This window comes from Papaver somniferum, chromosome 2 (genome assembly GCF_003573695.1).
Source record: "Papaver somniferum cultivar HN1 chromosome 2, ASM357369v1, whole genome shotgun sequence".
Classification (NCBI taxonomy): domain Eukaryota; kingdom Viridiplantae; phylum Streptophyta; class Magnoliopsida; order Ranunculales; family Papaveraceae; genus Papaver; species Papaver somniferum.
The window spans coordinates 214,137,534-214,158,084 of NC_039359.1; positions in this window are offsets into that span (position 1 = coordinate 214,137,534).

Consider the following 20,551-nt stretch of genomic DNA (forward strand, 5'->3'; position numbering starts at 1 on the left):
TGTATATATCTGGATCGTTGGTGGAATTTATAGCAGTCCAAAAATTTCGGGCGGCCTTCCGCCGAAGCTATGTTACTGCTTTGACCCCAGTGAAAAAACTTTCTAGGTCCGCCACTGAAACCATGTGTATGTAAGTAGTCGACTTGAGCATTACAAGATAAGATTTCTGCGAGAACTTGATTTTGAACTTCATTAGAATTAATAGTAACTTCTTCAATGAATTAAAGTGCTTTCTTATTCCTCTCATCGTGGTAACAATCATCAGTAGTATTACTGCAGGTGTTGGCAATAATACTGTTTTCAGTGACAACTACTGAATCATCTACTGCAGCCGATGGTGTTTCCATTTATATTTCTGATGACACAATTTGAGAAAGTAATTAGATGAAATTTAAACATCGAGAATGATGTAATAAATCATATGAATTTGTGAATGTCATATGCGAAGAACATAATCTTAATTTTCCTTCTTTCTAAGCAACAAGAATAGTTGAAAGTTGTCCCGGCCTAAATTCAGGCAAGCCCAATCGGAACCAATCCCGCACCACTATCACCTCACTTACCAGTTCCACCTCATCACTAATCCAACAAACCACTACCTGCAACTCAGTCAACCAATACCAGAAATCCACTTTATTATCTTCAGGTCTGAGTAACTCAACCAATATCTCAAATTCAGTCATACCTCATGGGTGTACAAGTAATTGATGGACCAGGTTTCAGGGGTGCAAAATTGCTGAAATGCCTAAAACAGTAAAACTGGCGACAACACTAGATAAATTAGGCTTGCGACCCCAAAAGAATTAAGGGCGACACAAAAAGGTAAAAAAAAGGTCACCCAAGTGTAAATCTAAGCTACCCCTTATCTTCGATTTTTTGAAATGGCCAATATGCCCTTATATAATTGGTAGCAAACATAACAATCGGTAGTTAAACAATAATCGGTAGGTAAATATGTACTAAGTAGTTTCCGATTAATGTGTGGATATTTCGGCTAATATGCCCTTTTATAATCCGTAGATAATCAAACTTATAAATCTGCCGATTATAAGTAGCCCCATATTCAGCCTTGGCCAAATTACATAGGTTTTGAGGGTACAAAGACAACCATAACCATTTTGTTTGTGTTTTGGATGTATCCATAATTGTAAGTCAAATATGTTACAAAACCTCTCGGTTATAGGTTGCCCCAAATTGAGTTTTTACTTAAATCTTTCATTTGGTGAATTTTGAAATCTTCCATAGTCGGTAGATAATCAAACTTATAAACCTACAGATTATAAGTAGCCCCAGATTCAACCTTGGCCAAATTCCATAGGTTTTGAGGGTACAGAGATAACCATAACTATTTGGGTTGTGTTTTGGATGTAGCCATAATCAGAAGTCAAATAGGTTACAAAACCTCTCGATTATAGGTTGCCCCATATTGAGTTCTTACTTAAATCCTTCATTTGGTGAATTTTGAAATCTTCCATAGTCGGTAGATAATCAAACTTATAAACCTACCGATTATAAGTAGCCCCAGATTCAACCTTGGCCAAATTCCAAAGGTTTTGAGGGTACATAGACAAACATAACCATTTGGTTTGTTCTTTGGATGTAGCCATAATCGGAAGTCAAATAGGTTACAAAACCTCTCGATTATAGGTTGCCCCAAATTCAAATTCTGAAATCTACCATAATCGACAGATATTATAACTTGAATATCAACCGATTATTGGTTCCCCCAGATAAAACCTTCGTCAAAATAGTCGTTGTAGTTCAAACCAAATTTATGAAATAGCCGTTGGAGTTTTGGGGAAAAAGAAAAAGAGTTGTTGGTACCTAAACCTATGTAAATAAACTCATATCTATCAACCCAATTGCACCAAACTCTTTCCTCTCTTCAGTTCTAATTTTGAAAATAAAAACATGGATATTGCTTTTGCCGAAGAAGAAGATTGTGCTATTTATAGAGCGTACGTTGCGGTAAGTACTCATGAACGTGTTCACAAGCTCCACAAATCGGAATCCCAGGAGCATCTATGGAACCGTATTTTAATGGTATTTGAAGTGTTAGATGGTAATTTAATTCGAAGATCATCCAATGACATTAAGATGTGAAAGAAGGCGCTCGATAAGCAGATTGACAAACTTGAAGATGAGGAACGATTTGTTAGGGACGCTTTTCCTTGGTGGACGTATGAAAAACGAGTAAGTATCTTTGTAACTCCGACTCACATTAACATAAGTTAGTATTAACTTGTTACTCATTTGTAATTTCATAGAAATCTTTCTGATCGCAGGTATGTGGACCTCTACATGAAGGATGTTACAAAATCAAGAGGGACAATTTCTATGGTCACTGGAAGTTATGATATTTTTTAATACTTTTATGGTCAATTAGAAGTATGGATTTAGGTGCTTTTAACGTGATTGTAACGTTAAGGTCTTTTGAACTTTATGTAATGCATGTAACCGAAACCATATTAATATAAAAAAGTTCCTGATTATGTCCAATCGGTAGTTTATTTTATTAAACAAGCAACCGATTCCAATAATCGGATATTTTATGAGTTAACTTTCTTTCCGATTATGGTGTTGTTTTGATACAGAAAACAATATTTTTTTAACATATAATAATCGGAGGAACAATATAAACTATACCTACCGATTATGGTAATCGTAATTCAAGGAGTGATTTAAATTTCCGATTATGGTGTTGTTTGGTTCCAGGAAACAAAGTTTTTTCACATAGCATAATCGGAGGAACAATATAAATTAAAACTACCAAGTCCCTTAATCGGAAATCAAGGGCTGAATTAACTTTCCGATTATGATGATTTTTGGATACAGAAAACAAAGTTTTTTCACATAGAATAATCGGAGGAACAATATAAATTAAACTTACAGATTCCTACACTCGGAAGTCGAGGGGTACATTTACCTTCCGATTGCGGTGTTGTTTGGATATAAAAACAAAGTTTTCTTCACACAAAATAATCGGAGGACCAACTAAATTAGAAATCTTCCGATTCTGACAAAATATTTTTCAAAATCTCCAGAATCGGTAGATTCATAATATACAAAGCTCCCGATTCTGACAAAAAATTGCAAAATCCCCAGAATCGGAAGTTACATATATAAACTTAGCTTCTGATTGTGCTACAAAATTCAACAGTTTCATATCTCTTCATGTGATTCCATATCGAGTTATCGTTAAATGCATGAACATAGCAAAACCATTCATAATCTATAAACATAATGTACCAACTAATAATCCGACACAAACTTTGAAAACGACATAATCCGACATAAACAAAGTTATCCATAAAGTTAAGAAAAAACATCGAGGGTTTACTTGTTCTTCCTTCCTTTGACTTTGCGACCTTTACCACCTCCACGACTTGGACCAACATGATCATTGGTTTTATCAACTTGAGTGCTCGATGACGCCCGAGTTCTTTTGTTCACATTGATTGCAGGTTTCTTTTGCGATTTTTCCCCGAACTGAGATGCATACTCTTCATTGTCAAAGTTATCAATCAACTCTTGGTGCTTTTTTATCTTCTCAATTGACACAAGCTCTCCAGACTTTATGCAATTAGTGCACCATTTAGACAAACTCTTGAACCTGCTCATCTGTTTTAAAACATAACATACCATCAAACGGTTATTACTCTATTTTGACCCATAATATTAAACTAAATTAAGAAAACAATACGTACCAATCTATCAAAACCCGGAGGTTTCTCTTTGAGGATACTCTTGTACGGAGCTGTGGGCTTTGGTTTAAGATCACGGATTACAGGAAGATGAGAAACACTTTTCGGCACCAATCCATATAGTTGGGAGAATGTTCAAAACTTGGTTGGATGGCCTTCCTTGGTTGATCAACTAATGCGCCCTTCTATCCCAATGGAATTTACAGGATGGTTTACCCTTGTAAAACACCGTGATAGAATCTTTATCAAACTTGCACTGCTCCAGATCCAAAGAGAAATTTCCATGGATTTCCTCATTTGGTATACCTTGTACAAAACCGTGTTGTCACATCATCCTTGAGGCATTGTACATCACATATCCTGTGGGGTGCCACAACGGTCCAAAATAAAGGGCCAAATCGGACCGACCCGCGATATGTCCATTAGCTCGGTCTTCCTTGTATGGATCAAAGCATATGTCTTGGGCTTTCAGTGAGTCCAAAATCTCCCTCAAACGAATCAGCTGTTGCTCATTTGTACTAAAATGGTTGTCATCGAAGACGTACTTTGTTCCTCTAAGGTCACCTTTTGCCCACGCCGGGTTTTCAATGGCCAATCCCAAGATAAGTAAGTGGTCGTAGATCCATGCCTATATTGTCATTTTTGCAAGTATTAAAAAATTTATTCTTCAATGGTAGAAAAAAAAACCAAGTATGTAGAGTTAATAAACAATACCTGTAGTAGACTCACTTTCCCGGCCACTTGGATAATTCCAAGCATCGACGCCTTTCTCAACTCTTCCATCAACCACGCATGGCATGTCGTTCCCCAAGAGTACTCATGCACTTTATTGAGAGGATCCAGAAGTTGTAAAAGGTTGGCGTCGACCCGATTGCCACTGGTATTGGGGAAAATGACACATCCCAATACACATAGGAGATATGCGGTGGCCTCGTGGTTGACTTGCGCATCAGTTAAGGTTCCTTTCTCTTTTTTTTCCTTGGTGCCCTTGAACACATCCATCAGAGTACCCATGTTGAACTGTCTAGTTTTATACTTCATGCATTTATTGAACTCAGTTTTTGATGTTTCTTCATCCCAACCCAAACACTTCTTAGTTAGAGTATAAATTTTGTCCCATTCCAACTATTTTGTGTACCCCTGACACCTTTTCCATGGTCAGGGAGTCTAATAATCTGCACAACATCATCCGGGGTAATCGTCATCTCCCCAAACAGCATACGGAAGGTGTCGGGTCTCAGGATAAAGACTCTCCACAAACGTCGATATAGCCACCCGGTCATGTTCCAACATAGAGTTCTTGGCAGCATCAACCAACCCCGAATTTGCAATAATAAACTTGAACCTATCACATTCATCGGATAAAGGCCAATCCAGCATTTTAGTAGGTGCGACGGTGGGTTTGATTATAAAGAAACCGCATCAGAATGATACTATTAAACACATGACAAGTTAAAAAAAATTAGAATAACCTAAAACTATAACCCTTAAAATTATTACGAAGAAAAAGATAATAGGTAAATAAAATGGATACAATTATTATCTCGGTTTCATATATTTCTTGGGCCCGAGAGTCTTTGTATCCCAATAAAAATTATCCTCCATCCTCCGATAGCCCAAGGATTACACCTTCTGGAATATCCCGCACCTTCAGTCTTTGTGGGACAAGGTGTTTCGCTTTCTTTTGAGGAGGATTTTTCTTTTCAGCTTCTCCTTCTTCTTGTGCACCACTAGGTTGTCCTTCTTCTGGTACTCTATCTTCGGATGCTTCTAGTTGAATTTCTGCTTGTGATTGTGGAGCACTTGGTTGAACACCTTCTTGAGCTGGTTCTGATTGAGGGGCACTTGGTTCAACACCTTGTTGAATTTCTTGTTGAGTTCCATCTTGAGCACTTGAAGAGGCTTTAGTATTCATAGCTCTCCTTCCGCTAGCTGCCAAGTTATGACGCCTTTCCTTCCTTGCACTAGCTGAGACAATTGCATCTTCGACATTTTTACCTCGCCTATCCTTAAACAACAAAAGAAAGTACAACAGGTTCATAAACATATGTTACCAAACTATATAATCATAGGTTAAACTAAATCCAACGTCCCGAATATACATATTCGATTGGTTGAATTAACCATTATCCTCCGATTATGTATAATCAGAAGTTTCAGTTCACCAAAATCTGCCGAATACGGATGATCGGAAACAAAATAAATTTTTTGGTGTTCGAATATGTTTATCTACACATTATAATCTGAAGGTAAATTTCAACATAATCTTCCGAATACGCATAATCGAAAGTCAGAAACAGTCTACCCTACCGAATACATCACAATCAGAAGCCTTACAAAAATAATTTCTACCGAATATGCATTACTTTATGTCCAGAAATTAATAAAGTGGTTGAGACTAAACAATCAAAAGAAAATTACAAAGCATATCACCCGATTACTGCGTCTCTAATACTTATTCTTCCCTTGTATATTCAGAAGGCAAAAACACAATTAACTTCCGATTATGGTCGATTTAGGTCTCAGTAATGAAAAACGTTCTACAATCGCTAGGAAACCTAAATATTTACCAACCGAATATGACCAATGTTCTTGTGAAATGAAGAATTCGACCACAATCGGAAGTTTAAAACAATAACTAAACTACTGAATCTGAGTAATAACCGAAAACCCTAAAAAAAACATGGAATCGTCGAATTGAAGAAATAGAAACCAAAATAATGGTGGAATATTACCTAATCATGGCCGTTTAAAGTTTCCTGAGAGTTTGGCAATCAGAATCACCTACTTCAGGGACTTCATCTTCTTCGTGTTGTTCGGGTTCGTGAGTTAAAACCTCTTTATTACGGGCATGCAATCCAATATTTGGATCCTTACCGCGACAAATGTTTTTGGTTTTAGATTTCTTACGTTCCTTTCATTTCATCTTTGTAGAGAATAATCGACGATGATTCGATTCGACGATTAACGATAACGATGTATAATAACGAAGTTCAACGAGGGGGAAAACTTTCTCTCTGCAATCGGATGGGAAGAGGAGTTGAAATTGAAAAGAAATGAAATGAAATGAATTTAGGTTGACATTGGTTTTGTCAGTCAGACGGTTATTAATCGGTAGCTAATACCATCTCAATAGCTACCGATTTTAAGTAGCCCCAAATTACAATTATTCAGAATTCTAAGAATATGATTTTCTCGAAAATATTAATCGTGAGTTTAGACACTTTTTTGACGTCCGATTACATGGAAAAATTCTAAATATTTCTTATTTCTATACTTTAACAATCGGTAGTCTCGTGAGGTTCTTGGTCCTACCGATTGTTATAGAAGCCAGATATGCGTTTGGCACAAAATCGACCTTGATCGGTAGTATCTTTGTGTTACTAAACTTCCGATTTCGTTATACTAATCGGGCACAAAATAGCTTCCGATTATGTAAAGGCATTAACATATTCTCCGCATTTTTGGATATCCCTTAACGTTGTATATGGGTTGGGAATAAAAAAGTCGCCCCTAAAAATGCTAGGGAAAAATTAGCCTCCATATGATACGAAACCATGTTTCCTGGGAGTGATGGAGTTCGAGCATGGGCGCATATTTTAAATTTACGTGATGTTGTTTATAGCCTTTACTTTTATGCTTTTTGAGGTTGTTTTGGTTGTTTTTTGGTCTTTGGAGCTGAGACTTTTGTGTCGGTGTTTTTCTTGTATTATTTGGATTGGTTAATAAAAATTCATGATTTAACAAAAAATAAAGAATAACATTGAACGAGAGGAAATTTATGTAGAATGACCTCAAATTTTAGAACATATCGAAACTCGTTACTCATATAGACAAGATTCTGAATAAATAAATGAAGCTTATTGCTTTTTTTTTGGTTATCAAACCACAAGTATTTCATTCCATATAAAAAAACGTTTACATAATGATTTTCAAAAAATATAAGTACATCAAAAACACGAAAAAAAAATACTTTTTAGCATTTCCAATAGAACCAAATAAATTAGTTAGAAAAACTCACGTGATTAGCTTTATAAGTTAACATGACTTTTTATTTCCAGAGTATATTAGCTAATTATCAACACAACTTCTTCTTTTTTTTTTTTTTTTTTTTTGTGAATTGGGATTTCACTAAAGAGACTAACTTAAGGTGTTAGTAGTCATGACTACAACAATATTATATCTAATAAATGAATGGGAGACAAACAATCAAGGATAAATGAAAAGAGCACCAAAAGGTGTTGGACACACATATGTTGGCCCATTAAACATCTTGACAAGAAAAATCATAATCAAAAGGACAAAACCTTGACCAAGTAAAATGGAACGACGGGATAAGTCTTATAGAAGATCCTAATACAATGTATATTCAAAGCCATATGTTAAATACTCCCGAGTAAGCGACTGAGTATTTTTCGCCCTGTTGATTAATTTCCTCCTACATCTCATTCGCGCATGTTTAAAAGAAAAAAACATGTATGAGTCTCCTTTTGACAAAACTTATGCGCTGATAAAAGGTAGGATATATAGCTATGTCTGTACAAATGTCTACTTGTTACTTTTGCAAATATCATTTTCAAGGGAATAGATAGAATTCTCTCAAAAAAATTAGATAACAACACACACAAAAAATTGACTAAATTTGTATTGAAATGACATGTGCAGTGATCTTTTTGTGAATCATACACTTGGTGACTTTCATAGATGAAAGTCATTCCGTAGTTCGTTTAAAATATGGGAAAGAATCGGATGACATGGTTAAGATGATATTTTCACATCATGATGGTATATTTTCTTCTAAAAAAATCTAAATAATGATGAATTTGGAACTAAGATTTTGGTGACATGTTCTTTATATAAAACTCTACACTTCTACCAAAAATAAAAGAATCCCGAAATACTTACCTTCACCATCCATAAATTTTAATTTCAACCGTTAATCTTCAGCGGTTAAAATTCAAGATGATAGATGGTGGTTTTATACATCTCGGAATGCTCTCGTTTTTGGTTGGAGTGTAGAGACTTATAAGAAGAACATGTCACCAAAAAAATATCTTCAGATTCATTGTCAGTTGTGGTGGATAGTAAAAGTAGCGCCAAAGTGTGAAGATTATGTCACTTTAACCATGTCCACCGATGCTACCCCTTACTGGTCCAATTAGTTCTTAATATACTGCACAGTTTTATCATAGGGTACATCGAAAGTCTACTTATATAAGATGGTAATCAATGGTTACTTTCTTTGTTAATTTGTTTTTTACTTTCTTTGAACTAATTGTAGTATGGAAATTGTTAAGAGTTTAAACGGCACGACTGTCATTGTTTCACAAACAAAGGCAGTAGAGCAGAAATGTTCAAGGTTTTGGACTAAGGCTCAGTACGGGTTTGACTTCATAATCCGACCGGGACTTTCAGCCACCTTGTGAGATTTGCAATCGAAAGTTTTTTTTCTTTTTGCTCAGTTTTTACAATTGAAAGTTGAAACCACAGTTTAATTGAGATTCTAGTTTGTTTTAAATTGTGTTGTCTAAATTTTTAAACGCTTCTGAATACATGGATATAGTACAGACTGCATATCTCCCCTTATATAAATATTTCATAATGGCGGCACACCTAGCTCATGACCAGAGGCGGAGCCAAGTCACCTGCACCGTTCACCCTTTGAAAAATCAGTATTAAGCATTTTTCCAAAGCCCACGACTGAAATCTAAAGCCACATGCCGCCACAAAGCAAGCCCAAGTCCACTGCATATCTATTTCATGTAATAATTTTCTGCATTTGTTTGGTTTAACATCCTGTTTTTGCCACAACATTCATACTTTTTTGATCTGGTTTTACTAGTTTGAATCACCATCTAGTGATTGATTTAGATAATTCTTGGGTTTCAAATTGTTTGTTTATACTTGTTTAACGATTTTGACGGTAGGATGGAGGCGATGGAGCCGATTATACATTGTATGGCAGTGAAAAAGACAAATGGAATGCCGGGGAGCTTCTTCATGGTGTCGAGAAACAGTTGGACCTTGGTTTTCTCATCTACTTATCCAAAAGTTTTTTTTTGGAGTATGTTGCTCGAAAAACACCGCATATGTATAGTTAGGATAGTCCAACATGAAATAAGAGGAGTATATGTGGCGCTTAATAAGATTGGGCATCTCCTTATATAACACCGAGGCCTTTTAGATTAAAACTCCACACCTGCTGCAACAGGTGGTCAAGTGGGGATAGTATCAGTGCTATGTGGTCGGCCCCAGAAATAGGGTCCGGCGGTCCGTGAAGATCCTAACAACTGGTATCAGAGCGTATGGTTGGGACCACTGTCCGAATGGAGAAGTGGTTGTGTATGTCACCCGGTTTAGGGCGCAAGTGGAGTCAAACTCAAGGTGGAGCAGGCCAGACCCAAAGTAGAGTTGGCGCTCAAGGTGGAGTTAGTGCTAGCCTTCCCATTAGCTCAAGGTAGAGTAGGGTTCCAGGGCGCGTAGTGACAATAATCATGTTCGATAAGTAGCTATACGGACGGTGACCATATGGTGGAGTATGATTGGATTGGTGAGGTGATTTAATCTCGCCAAGATGGAGATTGTTGGAGTATGTGGCTCGATAAACACCACATATGTATAGATAGGATAGTCCCACATGGAATAAGAGGAGTACATGTGGCGCTTAATAAGTTTGGGAATCTCCTTACATAGCACCGAGACCTTTTAGATTAAAATCCCACACCTGCTACAACAGGTGGTCAAATGGGGACAATATCGGTGCTATGTGGTCGGGCCCAGAAATAGGGTCCGGCGGTCCGTAAAGATGCTAACAAGTTTGTGTGGAAATGATTCTAAGTTAACGAACAACACCCAGGTTTACGCATGCAGGCCTAAAAAGGCAATGACGTTCACCGAGGCCTAAAAACAGTTGCTAGGTGATTTATTAGCTATCCCATCGAGCATGACGTTCACCCAAATGGTGGATCTCTGGATTGAAACTGTACAAAAATAAAAACAGCTGCTAGCTGATTGGTTACCTATGCTATTGAGTATGATGTCGTCTGTATTGATTCTTGGAGGCTGGAGCCCAAAAATTACTATTACAAACTAAGAACTGAATCACCAAAATTTTAAGTTAATAATAACCAACTTATCTGCCATTATCACTAATTTCACCTTATTTCTCATCGAAATTCTTTCACATAAAAATATATTATCGAACTAAATTGCTGAAAAGTTTACGGGTGGTTGTATCTTAACTAACTCTAGATTTTTTTTGATTTTTAATTTCATCCATTAGTTTCCACTAACATCTCAATTGTGGGTGTTTATAAAATCAAAAACAAGCAACCCCTTTCATCCGGTGCTTGCACAACCGATGAAAATGTGAAGAAAAGAGGTTTCAGTATGGCCTTAAGATGTTATTTATATTCTAAAGACCAAGATACCATTCCTCACTTATTGTGGCCTTGTGACTATGGGAAAATCCTTTGGAAATGATTAGGTGGAGTATTTGCTTTTAAAAATCCCAAGTCTTTTGATGATATCATGTCTGCCTGCAAAGATAAGAGTTCAGTAATCCGGGAGCTTTGGTATATAGCAGCTTTCAACATTATTGTGGATATCTGGTTCACCAGAAATAAACTGTTTTTTGAAGACATACTTCCTGACAGTAAAAAGGCTAAACAAAAGATAGCTGGGATGATCCATGATTGTGAAGTCAGATTGAAAGATAATATGAATAACTCTGCTTATGACCTCCAAATCTTGAATTTTTTTAATATTGGCTGCAGAAAAGTGAAATCCTTCAGAGCATTGGAGTGTACCTTTTCACTGCCTACATCAGATAGAACTTTGCTATGCTGTGATGGTGCATGTCAAGGGAACCCTGGATGTGCTGGTTATGGGTTCATTGCTAGAGATAGTGAAGGTAAATTCATCTTTGCTGAAAGTGTTGGACTTGGTATTTCAAATAATTTCATAGCTGAGGTTCTGGGGATCATTGGGACTTTGGAATGGCTATTCTAAATGCTAAGACAAGATAAAAATTAACTCAGATTCTACAGCTGTCATTACTGCTTTCATAAAGAACAAACTTCCATGATTTGTATGGATCAGATGGTTGTTTATCCGCAAGAAGCTAAAATCCATCCATTTCAACCATGTATAGAGAGAAATTAATTTCTCTGCTGATTTCTTTGCTAAGAAAGGAGTGCATCTAAAGAAAGGGAAGGTAATGAAGTTCTCTAATAGACCTGCTAATATGCACAGGATGGAAGTGCCTGACAGGATCTATTACAGATTTTAAAAGCCAGTCTTAAATGAGCTTTTGTTTTGTACTTTTTTCTTGTTATTTTTGTTGGGTTTAGACATGTTGTCTACTTTGCCTTTTTGTTTCATTTTTGGGACAGCTGGACATATGGCCTTAAATCTGGTTTTTGTATTTCTTTTTGGTTATTAATAAAATGTTTTTAAAAAAAAAAGTTACATATAAATCCTAGTTTAATTGGGGATCCCAAAAAACAATTAGGGGCCTCCCACTAGAGGACAAAAAAGGTCATCAAAACTCAAATTGAGTCCCCCCTTAACCAAAATATTTTTAAATGGTTAAACTGTCCCTGAATGATTAGTATTAAAAATTTAATTAAATTAAGTTAATTAGTGTGGTTAGATTATGATAGATTAAATTCAGATTTTAGAATCAATTTTTTTTTTGTTGTTGTTTGAGTTGAGAAGAAGAAGAAGAGGAGGTTTTAGAGGAAAATTTAAGGTTTTTAGAAGTGAGTAATTCAAGTAGGGGAAATGATGTTGGGGAAGGTTCAAGCAACAAAGATGATTGTGTTGATGGTAAGATTATCTTAAATTCTCCCATGGATTGGATGTATGTCACAATACAGAGAAAGAGTCGTCAATGTCGAGGGATGTATACACCAACGACTCTAGTTAGTCGTCAATGTATTGACACCAAAAATGACGACTCAAACCTGCAACTTTTCCAGATTATGAAAAATCGACAGGGTATTAAAAAATTTCATTGACTACCCTCAACAGTCGTTAATGTTTAGACTGTTTAAGTGACGACTCTAAACTGTCGAAGATTCATTAATGGCGGAAATGTACGACAGTTTTGGGTCGTCATAAAAATGATCAATTCCCTGACGACCCTTTAGAAAGGTCGTTACTGTTTTGGTTACGTATTTGACGACTTAAACAATCGTTAATGTTTTAGAAATGTCGTTATACACTGTCGTTAATCTCTAAAAAGAGTTGTTTGTGTATGAAAGTTTAGAGTCGTTATTGTTTTGATCATGATGACGACCCTAAACTGTCGTTAATGTCGGTGAAGGATCGTTAATGAGGGTCGTTACTTGGAAAAAAATTAACCAAGGATAAAATAGTATATTCATCTTCCGATTTTTACACACCTGAAAAATTTGGGGGACAAACAAAATTCCGTGGCCCCAAATTAGAAGTTATCGCCCCAATTAAACTGGATATAAATCTCAGTTGATGTCTCTCTTTTATTATAACTTCTTTATCTCGGAGTATTTTTTTTTGCCAAGCCTTGGCCAAAGCATATATAGCATAGGTTAACACGTATGTCTGATGACTGCTTTCACCAAAACTTCGTTTTTAAATAATTCATAGAATGCCCTCAGGAGGACAAATATATGGGCGCACACACAAAAAGGAAGACAAAATGTCTATCTTACTGACGGACCTATAGCTGGGCTAACCCGGACTTTAGTCCAGGTAGTCGTCACAACCCAACAACCTAAAAATTGAAATGCTATACTGGACCAAGGCTATTAGCCCAGGCTGAGAAAAAATTAAATTTTTTTGGGTCCGTCCCTGGTCTATCTTTTAATTTATTTTTGGGTTATTTGGTTTTTGGTACTTATATTTTGTCCAACATTAATGCTTGGTCTAACATTTGTCCAACTACGCGTTTGGGACTTGAAAATGACGTTGACCTGCATTTACCGTCTTTGACAACTCTTTAATTAATTTGTATAATAAAAATATTGTAATGATAAAGAATTTACAAGTGTAACCATAAAGTTAGTCTACGATCCAATGGCTTGAATGAAATTATTTATCTTACGGTCCTGATCAAAAGATCAAACATACATTGAACCCTAATTAGCTACTCTTCTTCCTCCGCCTCCATCAGGTACTACTACTCCTACATAAAACCTCTTCCCTTCGCATCTTATCTGTGCTCGTTAAAATGCTCATCAGTATCACGACGTAAACCCAAAAATAAACAACATTAAAATTTCTTCACCATCTGAATAACTAACTGAATCACAGCAGGAAATCTACAAAAAAAAAACGCCCAATATTTTCTCTTTCATCTTCATTTATGTATATGAAAAAATTCAAAATCAAGGGACGTTTCATCAACTAATGGATAAATCCAAGTCGGAAAAGATAATTAGTACTTACTTTGTTTGATGATTTGTGTTGGAAACTAACCACGGTGACAGAGAGGAGTGACTGAAGAGGCCTTTGAGACTGAGAGATGCTTTAGCAGCTCCGGAATTTTTCGAGTCGATTTCATTGCTTTTCTACGTTTTCATTGCTTTTCTACGATTTTATTTGAGCACGAATAAATGAAATTGGTGTTGTGTGGAATCGTTTCTTTATTCGTTTTGTTCTTGATTTAAATTTTGGATCTTCAGATTCCATTTCCCCAATTTTGGAACCCTTGATGTGATAGTGAGCAAAAAAATGAAAAAATTACTGGATTCTACTATTGGATTCCACTATTGGTTTAGCATTTATTAGGCTAGTGATGGATACACATAAAATGATGAAGGTAGTTGTGATGGCCATTAAAGTGGTAGTGATAGGGTTACATAGAAGGTGGTGATGGCGGTGATGGTTCGGAAAAAGGATCGGTTCTCACTTGCTATAAGTATAATTATGTAAATTTTGGTAAAAATGAAGGGTATGATAGTAAACTCGATTGGTAATTCTATTTAAAAAAGAAAAAAGATAATTTCTTAACGGAGTCAAGATATAACACTGTCAATGTAGGTCAACGTCATTCCCAAGTACCAAACGCAAACCTGGACAAATGTTAGACCACACTAAAATTGGACAAAATGTAAGTACACAAAACCAAATAACCCTTTATTTTTTCTAAAATACGAACAATTTTAATCATGTAGAACACTTGCAAGGGGTGAGAGATAAGTACACGAAAATAACTTAAAGGAGGAGAGCAAGAAAAACACAGTTCTGGGAAAAGAAAACATAACAAATGAAAACTTGAAGGACAGAGAGTTGATCCTGATCCCAATAGTTAATACACTGATCCAAATACAAATAACTGCTTGGTTGAGTCCCTTTAACCCACAAAATAATCTGAGATTTGATGTGGCCATGTTGGTATTGACTTAGCAATTATGTCCGACTCTTCCCTCGAAGATACATTTGTCTCTTTCATTCCAAATTTCCCGCATGACTGCAGCAGGTGCAAAAGACGATAGAGCATTTCCAATCTTATTAGAACTTATACGGGTCAAAAATGACCACATTTTCATTTAAATGATACACCAAACGCTGCGTGTTACCCTCGTGAATGAATTGTTACCTAGTTTGTTCTGAATTGCGTTGTTCTAATAAAAGTCAACCTATACACGATGGTAATATATGTTTGGTAAATTAGTAAACGTTTCAAATTGGGCGGACATTTTGGTAGTACTCGTTGAAAGTCTGTACTATGTGGCCAACTACACAGTTAGGTGTCGGTGCCTGCTGCAACCAAATTCTTATTACGCTAAGAACATGAGTACCTAAATTCCCCAGTTCTGAAAGACGAGTGGAATTTTACATTAAGGGAAGAGAACTGTATAAGTCTGGTCGTCTGATTTACCTAGGATTTCCATTTTCTTATGATAGGACGTTCTTTTCTTATGGTTTTGGTTCGGCACAACATGCAACACAACTCACAACTAACCATGTTTTGTTGTGCCGATACCCTGTAGACACCCCAATTTTGCACGGTCACGAGAGTATGCCGCCAAATCGTATCCGAGATGGTCATAGGCATCTAGATCCTACAAGCCCAAAATAATTAGTCGGGAGTTTGACACCTAATGGTAAAAGCCCAAATTAAACGCCATAGCTACACAAGTCCACCGAACTTTAGCTAAGTAATGCACCCATCAGTTCCTGAGATCCACTATCCCACTAGAGGTAAACGTCCAAGGTTAAGGTGTCGACACCAATATATGCACCAAGTTACCAAAATGAGGTATCCTAAATCCTAGCACTTGCAACCCATCCCATGGTCCGTACCCTTTCCTATATACTGAAAATGAGTTTACCAACCAAAGTAATATGTCGACATTTGTTTGACAGTTTAGTTGATTTGTTCCCAAGTCTTTCCGTTATATGAAGATCCTATGTTTGAATGAATATCTTAAACTTTGGTAATAATATCGGATAATTTTATGAAAATGATTATAATATTTTTAAAATGAGTAATAATAGTTAGGGTTTTAATGTGGACCGTAAGATCGACGTCATTTAATCCTATGATTATGGTTAACGGAAAAACAATATAAATAGAAAGCTAGTTCTGGTGTCAAAAAAGAAAGGAGAAGAATTTCGGGAGAAAGATTTAGAAATTTTTTTTAGGGAGAACAATAGTTCGGTAAAAAAGTTAGTCTTGGAGAAAGATTGAGGTGGTAAAGGTTTAATAGGATCGCGGCATCCGGATGCGACTCGTGGAGACTTGTACTTTGTTGGTTCCTCAGGATCTAAGTAACATTTACAATTTCTTTTACGAGAAACAGGTAGTATCCTAGCTTTGCTAAATTTAATGGGTCTGATGTTGATTTAATGCATGCAACTGATAATAATAACATAAAATTGGTTAAAAAGACCAAAATCAACAATTTCTGGGTGAAATAGACAGGTAGATTTTGATACTGTTTAAATGGACAAAAATGTAAAAATAGGCAGGATGTAACCAGTTTCATCGTGCCCATTTTCAAATATTTTTTCTTATTTTTAATTTACACAGAATGTATCCAGTTTCATTCTTGCTATTTTTTAAATTTAAGCTAGGATGAATCCAGTTTCATCCTTGCTATTTTTTTTGACCATTTCACCTAAACTAATTTTTACTCGTCCATTTGAACCGTGATTTAAAAATATTGGACAAATGATCCATTTTTCGTAATAATAATTTGTTCATTTAATCCCACGTATCAATTTTCTTGCTTCCTGTTCCTTTGGTGACTACTTGATTAATCTCACGTATGTTTCTTACCTTGATTAGATGCGCACGTACATACAATTAAAGTGCGATAGCTGCTATATCGGGTATTAGTGGAGTACTGTATTCGCATTTGGGTACAAACTATAGCTGGTTTGGACTTGTTTGGTTTAGTTCATGGCATCTTTAATTTGTGCACCACAATCATGTTTGGCATTAATATTGATTCATGATTCATAGGATTTAGATTCCTAAAATAATAATAGGGATAATTGATTTGATTTGCTGTTATTTAAATTAATAGATAATAATAATATTTTTGTTTTAGAATTTGGTTTGATTATTCATTAGGGAATATTTTGGTGTTTTGCACTTGATCATCGTGCGAAATTTATTTATTTTTAATATATATTTTATTCAAACCCTATTTTTCCAGTTATAAAGTAGAGGTCGATCTTCGAATTGGACGGGCTAGGTGCCTCACACCTTCCTACTCCGTATCTTGATTTCCGGATCTATCTCTGAATATTTGGACCAGTGTCTATTTCGGGTCCCAACTTCCTAAATTGGGTGGCAGTTTCTTCATAATAAATATTTCCACGTGATTCCCATTTTAGATATTTAGAGACCTTAGTGGATTTCGACAGTATCTAAATACCCGAACACACTTAAATAATTTCTTGATTTGAAATAATTGTTCAAGCTACTTACAATAAGGGCATTCCTTTATATACACAATACACCTTAAAAATACTAATTGTACCCCCAACAATTGGTTATGGAAGTTATATTTCGGTTAATATAAACATTCTAAAATTATTTAAACTTTTTGATATCAATACCCCTTCCTAAAATAAACTAGAGAGAAAAAATTCATGTTATATCCTTAAGCAGTAAACTCCCACTCAGGACATTAATTTTCTTCCCCTTTGTTACCTTCTTTAAATGTTCATACAAATAACAAATAAATCAAATTCATGTTAAGATACGGAAAACATTCATGTCTACGTCAGCTTCAACAATGGCAGAAAAAAGTTAATCAAACACAAAGAATCAACATTTCACTGGGTCATTTCTTCGAACACCTTTATTTCATAATCTACTCTTTAGTTTCCAACTAACAAAGAAACCTTTGATTGAAAATTCAGTTCACAAAAGGAATCCTAGATTTGATGGGCACCTTAGATTCATTGAACTGTATGTATATCTTATATTCTAGCTGCCTTGTGAAGATCTTTTTTTTAGAAGTCAGATAATTATTCACAAAATAAAAACGATTTCATAACTCAAGCTAATTGTCTTCAAACATAGTTGTACTGCCTGATATATTCTTAAGAAAACAAAGTATTTCCTGATCTTCTTTCGTGTCTATGAAAAGAAACTATTTTCTCGGTCGACAAGTTTTGATCTCTTGTGAATAAGATGGTGTTTATGCTGGCTTTTAGCTTAGGGTTAAAATCGTAAAATCTTACATCTGACATGACGTCACTAGCGCATTAATTGAATCATCCAACATGCCTAGGTAAGAATTACCAGGTGTTTATGGGTGAAAATCGTTTTTGCCGATTTTGGTAATTTCGGTAGGTGAGTGAGAAAAAGCATCTAAACCCTAAACAAATGTACTGCACGAGAGTACTTTAGATTCGAGAGATCAATCTGTACAACTCCGGCGTAAACCAAGAAATAGCCGTTCCGGATTTGCTTCGGTCACAAAGAGGAGGAGAAGGAATGGTTTAGGGAGGGAAGCGAAGAGAGTGTTGAGACCAGAATAGTTCTGGAAGAGTAGTACTCGACTTGTATCAGAGGATGAAAGCTTGAGAAGCTAGCAAGAGTTGAAAGCTTTGAGAAAGCTAGCAAAGTTGCCTTTCTGAGTATTGTATTTCTCCGTGACCAAAAACTTGTTTTGGTGGAAATAGGTAAGACCTATTTATACAAGTCGAATTGAAACGTACTCTGGTCTCATCAAGGAAGGAAATAAAGGGTGAGTAAATGGGAGAAGGTGGTAACCGTTAACGCATGGAATTGATGTTCCGTAAAAGAAAAGTGTTTCACTATTATTTCCCTATTTACTTAACCGCTTCATCCTTATTACACTTTCTTATTGCGGGCATAGTGTACGCCGCACGCTGTAAACCGCCAAACCAAAACCCTAAAGAGCATCCCCCAGCTTGTGACATGTATTGATGTCTCGAGTGTTTTCGTAGAAAACATGTAGCAAGTCGCTGGTATTTGATAAGTTTCCATGTTGCAATTGTTGCGTGGTATGAGCCAATGACATGTGTGGCATGCCTTAGTCGCAGGTTGCATATCAGGTGAAAGTGGCAATGCCAGGTTGCAAGTGTCGCGTGACATGTGCCAATGGCGTGTGTGGCATGCCTTAGTCGCAGGTTGCACATCGGGTGCAAGTGGCAATGCAAGTTGCAAGTGTTGCGTGACATGTGCCAATGGCGTGTGTGATGGCTTGGCCCTATGTTTGCACGACATGGCATGCTAGGTTTGCAAGCGCCACTTTAGCATGTGCCAATGGCATGTGTGGCGGCTTGGCCCTAGGTTTACAAGCGCCACTTTGGCATGGTTGTCAGGTGCGCAGTGATCATGCGGCTTGGTTTTGGCATGGTTTCCATGGAGCGCAAAGGTTGTGCGGCTTGGTTTTGGCATGGTTGTCATGGTGCGCAACGGTTGTGCGGCTTGCATTGACTTATGGTTTTGCGCGTCGAAACCCTAATTTAACATTTTTGAAAAAATATACGCTGGTAATTTTTACATAAGTACATTGAATGCTCTAATAACTGTGTTTAATGTCACCGGTGACGTCATGCTATACGTAAGGTTTTACGATTTTACCCCTTGTCTGAAAACCACCATCAACATTAAGTCCCCTGCTTATCTTGGAACATGAGACTTGTTGCGAGGTAAGCATAAGATGGTGACAGACGAGTAACAGTAAGTCGTAAGAGAAAATTGAGGAGGCTTGTCTGACCTTTTTTGAGATATAACTAGGATTTGCAATCCTTGCATATGGTATCTTTGCACAAATCCCAGTGTGACCATGTGTCTTCTGGAGTCGTGCTGGATGGCATGGCGTTGGCAAGGAAATCTTGGTGTGGCGCGGATTGGCAGCTAGCGCCGTTTGGGAAGCTAGCAAGGATTGGGAAGCTGACGCGTGTTGGGAAGATAGCAAGGATTAGGAAGCTGGTGTGCGTTGGGAAGCTGACAAGGATTGGGAAGATGACGCACGTTGGGAAGATGGCAAGGATTGGGAAGCTGGAAAACGTTGGGAAGCTGGCAAGGATTGGGAAGATGGCGCACGTTGGGAAGCTGACAAAGATTGGGAAGCTGGCGCACGTTGGGAAGCTGGCAAAGATTGAGAAGCTCTTCGGAAGGGAAACACTTTCAAGGGAAACGCTTGCGGTTTAGGGTTTGACATGCCGAAACCCTAATTGGCGCCCTTTAGTAGAATCCCTGTAGAATCCACATACAGACTCGGATTTTCACGGTCCGCCCCTCCATCTGACCGAAAAAGAATTTTCAATGTCCCTACGCGGAAGTATTTAGGTTTTGAGCTCGCCTAAGAAGTGAAAACGGTCCTACATTGAAAATCAGGAAGAAGTCAGGAGGGATGTTGCGGGCC